This window comes from Acinonyx jubatus, chromosome B2 (genome assembly GCF_027475565.1).
Source record: "Acinonyx jubatus isolate Ajub_Pintada_27869175 chromosome B2, VMU_Ajub_asm_v1.0, whole genome shotgun sequence".
Classification (NCBI taxonomy): domain Eukaryota; kingdom Metazoa; phylum Chordata; class Mammalia; order Carnivora; family Felidae; genus Acinonyx; species Acinonyx jubatus.
In genome coordinates, this window is record NC_069385.1 from 135494533 (window position 1) to 135502878 (window position 8346).

Below are 8346 nucleotides of genomic sequence, written 5' to 3' on the forward strand. Positions count from 1 at the left end.
GGAGGATAAAGAGCTGGGGGAGGGATGGGGTGAGGGGAGCGTGAGGAGCAGGGGTGGGGAGAGGGGTAAGGGTTGGGGGGAGCACCTAGCTTCCCCTCCTGCAGCAGCTCTCAGAGCCTGGGTGCCACTCCCCAGAGGAGGGGGGGCTCCCAGTGCTCCCGGCAGGTGGCCAGGACTGCAGCAGGTGGCCATGTGACTTACAAGTGACACAAGGGACTTTAAGTCCACGAGGCCCACTTGCAAAGTTAAGAAGTCGTGCCAGGCATGCTGGAGACGTCCACACGCTGGCAGGAAGGATTGCTTGACCTCAGAAGCTTGCCGGGGACAGCGTGTTCAACCCCCCCCCCCCCCCCGCCATAATCACCGCCTGCCACAGGCCTGCCTGTGGCCAGTGGCGGCTGGTGGGGGCCCCTCCGTCTCAGGTCTCCCGCCACCCGCCGTCCAGAGCTTCAGAGAGTGCTGGCTTTATGACTGGAGCTGTCGGCCGGAGAGATACATTTTAAAATTCATGACCTTTCCCATCAGGGTCCAGAAACGGATCAGACTCCGAGATGAAGGCTTAGTTTATTCTTTCGCGGGTCCTGCCGGCCCCCTCCCACCTGCTGCCCCCAGCCCCTTTCCTCTGTTTCCTCCCCATCTCGCCCTCCCCATTGTCCGCCTAGATCTTTTGCATGTGTCCCAGTTTTACCCGCCCCCCTCAAACCAAAGCAAAATGAAAATTCTCCTGTTTCCAAACGGAGCGTAGGTTGGGGCTTGCAATGCACGTCTGGCCATCAAGGGTCTCTCCCTGTGTCAGGGTGAGGTCGGGGTGGGGGGGCGGGCACGGCTGGCCGGTGGAGACAGAGCAGAGGCTTGAACGCAGAGGGGGTCGGGCGGCGGAGGGCTGTGGCGGCCTCATGTTTCCAGGAAAGGCATTTGCTGGGGGGCCCGTCCACCTGAGGCTGGGGGAAGTGGGGGTGCAGCGTGGCCAGGCAGACAGGATGGCAGCCGCGAGGCGCCTCAGACCCTGCCAAGGAAAATTAAAGAGCATTATGTTTGTTTCCTGCCACCGGTATAAACAACAAAGATTCTCTGGGTGGCATTCTTGCCCTGCCATTTCAGCCGTCCTCAGCCGCCCTTCCCTGCGGTATTTCCCCTCCTGGGCCTCTACCGAGGCCGTCCATGGGAGGCAGCGCCCAGGATCCTAATTTATCCTGGGAAACAGGATACATAAATCTCCTCCCAGACGCGGGGGGCCACACAGGAGGCACCCGGACTTTACGGCAGCCGCAAGAAGCAGATGGGACAGAACTCAAACCTGCCGGCTGCCAGAGGGCCAGTCCACGGACAGAAATGACCCGTCCGAGCCAAAGCCAGAGACAGCACGTCCAGTTCCGGGGAAGAACAACGGGTAATATGTAGCCGGAACTTACCTGTGCCCAAGCTCTTTTTCTACATCAGCTCACGGATACCCCCCTTCAATCTTAGGAGATAGATCTTATTAGCCCCATGTGATGGCTAATGCCATATGTCAACTCAGCGAGGTCACAGTACCCAGATATTTGGTCAAACACCAGTCTAGATATCACTAGGAAGGTACTTTTTAGGTGAGATTAGCATTTAAATCACTAGACATTGAGTAAAGCAGATTACCCTTTATAATGTGGGTGGGCCTCACCCAATCAGTTGAAGGTCTTAAGAAAAAAAAAAAAAAAGACTGAGGTTTCCCCCAAGGAAAAGGAATCTCTGCCTCCAGACTGCCTTCAAACTCCAGCTGCAACATTAGCTTCTCCCTGGGTCTTCTCCCAGCCTGTTGGCCTGCCTGCAGATTCCAAAGTTGTCAAGCCTCCGACATCACTCGAAACGATTCCTTAAAATACATCGATTTCTATACATAGAAATAGGATTGTGTGTGTGTGTGTGTGTGTGTGTTTACACGTGCACACACACATCCTATCTGTTCTGTTTCTCTGAACAGCCCTGCCTAACATGCCCCTCTTTACAGATGAGGAAACCGAGGCACGGAGAATTTAGTTCCCTGGCCCAAGGTCGCGAGGCCAGTAAGTGGTGCAGGCCGGACGGGCAAGCAGACAGCCTGAATTCAGAATCGGCTGACTTACCCAGACACTTACACACAGCCCATCACCAGCGAGCTGAAGTCAGGGAGAGAAGTGTAGGGGAAAATGTAGTCCCGTAAAGTTTAGCTGGGTCAGTGACATGGACAGGACAGACTTTGAAATCGGTGAGGTTCGTTTTCCATCTAGGCTTCGAGCTGATGCCTGTGACTTGCAGTGAGTGATTCACATCTCTCTGGGCCTCCACTCTCCTGATCTGCAAAGCACCATAAAAACGTCACAAGGTTATTGCGGGATTCAATGGGATCATTTTGCGTGCAAATAGTTATTTCCCAGTCTGCGAGTGAAACCCTGCTCTAAGCCCTCACCAGCTTGACTTACCAGAGGCTTCTAGAATTCCCTCCCAACGTTCTTCGGTTCCTCAAACGCCATTTGACCTGCGTCCATCTCGGGGGCAGGGTCCCTGCTGGCGGAGATCACTCCCACCCTGGGTCACCCCTGCTGTTCCTCCTGCGGGCACGGGCTGGGTTCCAGAGTGGGGGTCCGCTGTCCCACACAGTTGGTCCTGCCGGGCCAGCTGGACCTGTCAGACCCCTCTTGCTCCTGGGGCCTGCTCATCGGGGCCCTCCCTCACTGTCCCCATCTCTAGCCACCAACCTACCACATCTGTCTCTCTCTGCCCAAAGCCCGATGGGGAGTGAACAGGGCTCCTGTGTTTCTCTCTCAGAGGAAATAAGCATGTACGTTCTCCCCCAGGAAAATAAGGGCACACGACAGGCTGTGCAGGAGGAAGATATTTAACCAGTAACAACTCTGGTCCCACTGGCCCAAAGAACCAGGAACCCAGTTTAGGGGAGTTAGTTTGCTTCTTGGTTTTGTTTTCGTTGTTACTTCTGACAGATGTTGGAGAACGTTTCGTGTGCCAGGGACCACAGCAAAGTATTCGACCCGCATCATCCAATTTAATTCTCCCAACCCCTCTCTTATGGTATCATTACTGTTTTTACAGCATGAAGGAGAAACTTAGGGCTCAACATGCCCCTGCCTCACACACTGACAGAGCCAAGATTCACACCTAGGGCCGCCTGACTCTAGAATCCTCACCCTTTCCCACCTTTATAATGGGCGTGTCTCTCCATCTCCAAAAAACATGAGTTCTCGTTTCTGGAAGGCAAGAGACACTCTATCCCAGCTCCGTTCTCTTAGAAAAGCAAATGGCTTCCAACCAGTCACTTGGTCAAAGGAGGGGAACAGAATGGAAGGAGCTAATGACGTCCTGAAGCTCCAAACACTTCGAGTTCCAAGAATGCGTAGCCAAAGGGCCTGAACTAAGGCACGTATACCACATCCTTCTCAGCTAGTACTCGGCATCGGGGAGATTTCTTAGAAACAGAAACAAAAACAAAAATATTAGGTATAAGCTATCTGCCAGATTTACAATTAATATTGCAAAATTTATTGTGTTCCTCTTTCTTCCCCGAATGGGAACATCTAGGTCCAGGATATATGGTCATAATATCGCTGGGATGGGAGTTAATACAGACTGGCCAAACACATTTCCAGTTCCAAGAATCTTCTCTGAAATCACTGACTTGATGATGCTAATATTAAAATCCCCCCCTCCCCCCGCCACCTTCACCCAGTAAGCAATGGGGAAAAACATTTGTCTTTCGTATTCCAAAATAAGTACTGAGAATCTCTCTCTTTTTAAATGCTGAAAATAATCACGGAGATAAGTACAACCAAAACAATCTTAGAGAAGAAAAGAAAAGAGAGAAGGAGGGAGAAGTTGGATGTAACATCTTTCTCTTTGTAATGGTCCCCTTTCTTTGGCTTACGGCCACGTCTTCCACGAGTACAGACTTGGAACCCATGGCAGATGACGTCTTACCCCGTGTATGGTAAAGGTACTTCCCAAAATAAACAGGCAGGGAATTTGGGAGATGCTGTTGAGGTCACTGAAATCAGTCACCGCTACATGCATATTGTACCATTTTATTCCCTCCGCCTTGGCCTTGGACACCCTTATAACTCAGTAAGGACTTTATCATTTTGATCAGGCCTGCGAGGGCATCAGTCAGAAGAGGCCCCTTGTCCCACGCTGGTGCACACACCCCAGAAATCTCGTCTCTCTAATGTTTCATTTTTAACTGTTGTAATTCATCTGTGTATTTATTGACACATCGCAAGTGCACAACGGCAGGGTTCTCGAGGCAATCAACTTACAAAAAGAGAGTAAACCTTCGTTGGTTCTCTCTGCAAATATTTACCACGTGCCTTCCGCGTCACAGGTGTCTATGCAGAAACAAAAAGACACAGTCGCTGCCCTAAGGAACCACCTGCAGGATTCAACCCCGGGGGCCCTCTCCTCCGGGATGCCCTCCCTAGCACCCAGGTCAGGATGAGAAGCACCCCCTCAGAGTCCCTTGACCTTAGCTCCTCTGCATCCATGACCTGCGTCTTCTGAGTGTTAGTCGGCAGCTTACTTGGGCAGGCTGTCCTTGCTACAGCTCGAGGGGGACGGGTTCCAATAGGATGCATCTCACGGCGCTCTTGGACAAAAATTGCAATAATGATGATGACGACAATGAAGAGGTTGCTGATGATACAGCAAAAAAAAAAAAAAGTAATCCCTTTTCCAAGAAGGATTGCTTGCCTGTGTCCTTCTGCCCCAAATCTCCGGCTGTGACTACTTTGCGCTTACAGGGGCTCAGCGCGTGTCTCAAGGATGCTAAGATGACATCGTGAAGTCAATTTCTTGCAAGGTTCTTCTCTCCCTGATTTGTACCGTCCTACCTAATAGACTTCAGCTGTACTGAAATGAAAAATGAATAAGAAGTAGATCTTGCTGCTAAAACATATGTGTCAGAAAATCATTATAAGTATTAAATTACGGCAATAAAATGAACCAGAACTAATTTTGCAAATTAAGATCCAATAAATTTTTTCATAGCCACACCTTTTCTTTAAAAAAAAAAAAAAAACGTAAGAGACTCTTAAAAACTGAGAATACACTGAGGGTTGATGGGGGGGGAACTAATTTTGCAAATTAAGATCCAATAAATTTTTTCATAGCCACACCTTTTCTTTAAAAAAAAAAAAAAAACGTAAGAGACTCTTAAAAACTGAGAATACACTGAGGGTTGATGGGGGGGGGAACTAATTTTGCAAATTAAGATCCAATAAATTTTTTCATAGCCACACCTTTTCTTTTAAAAAAAAAAACACCCTAAGAGACTCTTAAAAACTGAGAATACACTGAGGGTTGATGGGGGGGAGCTAATTTTGCAAATTAAGATCCAATAAATTTTTTCATAGCCACACCTTTTCTTTAAAAAAAAAAAACACCCTAAGAGACTCTTAAAAACTGAGAATACACTGAGGGTTGATGGGGGGGAGCTAATTTTGCAAATTAAGATCCAATAAATTTTTTCATAGCCACACCTTTTCTTTAAAAAAAAAAAAAACGTAAGAGACTCTTAAAAACTGAGAATACACTGAGGGTTGATGGGGGGGGAGGGAGGGGAAAGCAGGGGAGGGGCGCAGAGGAGGGCACCTGTTGGGATGAGCTCTGGGTGTTATATGGAAACCAGTGGGACAATAAATTTCATATTTAACAAATAATAATAATGGAAAAACAGAGACAAAAAGAATTTTTTAAAAAGGGGCAAAATAAGATTTAGCCTAACGGTATTAAAATTGAGTGTAGGGCTTTTGGGGGTGGGGTGGGGTGGGGTGGGGATGTGTATAGAACCAGAAATTTCCATACGACAAGCACATTAACATCTGAAGGGTGCCCCTCCCCGTTGTAAGAACACTGCCCCTGTGCCAAACAGCATAATGATCAGTTTTTAAGCTGACATACCTATGTATTTTACATGTAAAATTTATGTATACATATTCCCCTTCCTCTCTTCTTCTCTCCGCCCCACCTCCCTACTCCCTAGACAAGGTTCTGCTGCTGACACAAGAAGCGAGTAAATTTCTAAATTTCTGACAACCGCTTATTTTTAGAAGAGACTATTGCTGTCGGTCAAATTAACGCTGAAGCTATAAACAAACCTTTAGAGCTTTGCCTGTTCTGGAAAATAACAGGATGTCTCCCTCCACCCTCCAGCATGAGAAGGAGCCCGTAATTAGCTCACTGTCCATGAATAGGCACAAAGCAGGCCATACAGGAATGCCCACTCCCTTCCAACCTTTCCACGGGAGATCTCAGGGCGGATGTGAATTAATTAAGTGAGTAACTTCCACCTTCTCCTGGGAACACCGTTGTGCACAACTTCTCGTTCCACGAGGGACATCGAGGAAGAGGATCAAATACCTTCCCGGCCAAGGACTCACAGAGAGGGTCCGCCGAGAAGAGGAAGACGCAGGAGGATGCACTTCCCTCCTCCTGTGGCTTCCCTCCTGGCTCTGGCAGCCCTGAGCCGAGCCACTCTGCTACACCCAGCACACCAAACTATTTATAGCCGCACAATCATTATAAATAAAGCTGTTTATAACACCGAACCCGGCCCTGCATTTACTTAAAACTGGAGACTGGCGGCTATAAATAACTCTGTTACACGTTCAAGTGTGACTACTGACTGAGACTTCCTCAAATTGTGACAAATGATGACAAGTTTGTTTGACAAACATCCTACTGACATTCATCTGATTTTGAATTAAGTGGTGCTGCTTTTTTAATTTGGTCCCTGAGGCCCAGGATCTCGAGAACTGTCTTTACTCTTTCCCTCTCTCGCCTCCTGCCCCCGAAATCTCTGTCCTGTGTATAGCGGTTTCTCTGTCCACCGCCCCCCCCCCCCGCCCGCCCCAATCACTGGGAAGGATTTGGGGCCATTTAAGGGGAAGTTTATTAAATCCACCGTTTCTCTCATGGGGCAGTTCTGCTGTGGAGGCTTTGCGAAGGTCCAGGGAGTTTTGTTAATGACACAACAGCAATGGAGAGAGGGAGGGAAATGTGGGCCAGCCCCCGGTGCTGGGTAAAGTTGGAAAGAGGATCACAAGGGAAAGGCAGAACTGGACACAGGGATTTACCTCCCAAGGCACCTGTTCTGAGAGGTCTTGACTGATCCTTCTTTGGGTCCCCCTGCTGGGGTTCTCGCTTTAGGTAAGCTGATATTAACAAATGTCGGGAGTTACATGGGACCTCGGAACTCTAGTGGACGTTTGGGATGTACCTCACCCTTGTACAGGTAGAAGAGTTGAGCCAGAGCCCCCCACAACTCCCCACAACTCCTTAAAGCACAGCTAGACTAGAACTCGGCAATCTGGGCTCCAGGCACAGGGGGACGGGGGCGGGCTTCTCTGGCCATCTTGAAATGGATTAATGCGTGTAAAGTGCGTGGAACTATTCCGGGCGCCTGGCACGCTCCCTGAGTGCTAGCTATTTATTATGGGAGCGGTGATTATCATCCAGTGCTCGTCTGTCTGAATTCCCTCTTTTGAAAGGCACTCTTATACTGCTCCCCACCTCCCATGGGCTGTGTCTTCTCCGTCTGATTTAACTCTTAATTATAACATTCACACCATCTCCCCTACCACCCCCACTTTTTCCCATCTATCTTAAATAGAGCTTGTAGAGCAATGCCTCTTCCCTCTTTCCAGAACACACACCGTCAGATAGTTTCTCATCCGCTTTGGCGAGGATGCCCTCCTTTTGCACTACAAAACCCTCATCACCCTCATCTTTTAAGACTCCTTGCAAATGCCCGAGGAAGCCTGGGCTGACGGTCGTGCAGCCGTGACCCTCTTTCCTTGGAGTCCCTGTTACCTTTCCGTGTGTGTCTCCTTCAGCACTGACCTGTCTTAATCCTGCGTTAAGGTTACCGTGAACGTGCTTATGTTTAATCTTCTCTAGTGGTAAGGTGAACCATTTAAAGAGTCTGCTTACTAAAAGCGCAAGCAAAAACAAAAACAAAAAGGCTTTGCAAGTGATACATGGCAGTATTAACCAGTGAATAGTTGCTAAGATGTATAAATAAGTAGCCAACCGGGAGCAGCTGGGTGGCTCAGTCAGTTGAGGATCTGAGCTCCGGGTTCCTGAGTTCAAGCCCCACATTGGGCTCCCTGCTATCAGCACACAGCCTGCTTCAGATCCTCTGTCCCCCCCTCTCTCTCTGCCCCTCCCCTGGCTGTGCTCTCCCAAAAATAAATACAAAACACCAGGAAAACAAATAACAAACCTACAATGGAGCCACGTGGCTTGTAGGAACCCAGCCTTCTGTAGTTCCAGGAAGGCTGCATGAGGAATGTCCACCCGGCAAATGCGTGCATCCTTGGTGCTGAC

At 49.0% G+C, this 8346-nt stretch overlaps 1 long non-coding RNA gene across 1 annotated transcript; it reads right to left on the minus strand.

Annotated features, from left to right (window-relative positions):
* Positions 1-625: 625 nt before the first annotated feature.
* LOC106974169 (uncharacterized) lies at positions 626-6783 on the minus strand. The gene is made up of 6 exons (XR_003414315.2): positions 6309-6783; positions 4281-4869; positions 3169-3436; positions 2436-2564; positions 2100-2310; positions 626-1867 (listed from the first exon to the last, which is right to left on the minus strand). It is a non-coding gene; the product is annotated as an uncharacterized LOC106974169 (long non-coding RNA).
* Between the last annotated feature and the right edge of the window lie 1563 nt (positions 6784-8346).